The sequence below is a fragment of the Penaeus monodon genome, chromosome 22 (genome assembly GCF_015228065.2).
Source record: "Penaeus monodon isolate SGIC_2016 chromosome 22, NSTDA_Pmon_1, whole genome shotgun sequence".
In the NCBI taxonomy this organism is placed as follows: domain Eukaryota; kingdom Metazoa; phylum Arthropoda; class Malacostraca; order Decapoda; family Penaeidae; genus Penaeus; species Penaeus monodon.
Window position 1 is genome coordinate 3,421,172 of NC_051407.1, and position 495 is coordinate 3,421,666.

Here is a 495-nt window from a genome sequence, read left to right on the forward strand (position 1 = left end):
CGGGTGATGATGAGGTAAAGGTGATAGTGTGATGAAGACATTGTTGAAGACATTGTTGTGGTGAATAATTGCATTTTTTTAAAGGAAAGAACGAAATGGAATATGGTTTGCGGTCAAGCAATCACGAATAATGGGAGACTGAGTTTGGTAACATGGTAACATTTCCGGATATTTTTAAATGATGAGAACGTACTGCGATATTTGCCTAATTGCGTTCACATTTGCATATGTCTGCATGTGCGTGTGTACATTTTGCAGGCGTTACCTACGCACATGGACTCGTGTCATGCAAGGCAACGATAATGCAAGAGACGTAAATACACACAAACGCACTAAACAAGCAGATATACAGAACTGTTTTAAGCATGCTGTATACATTCATCTATACGACCTTGACGGTATTTTCTTTTTTACTGCTTCGTGAGCTGTAAGTCGAAACTCGAAAGTCGTGCTAAGTTTACTGTATGAAGTTAGAGCTCCTTCCTCTGTTAACAT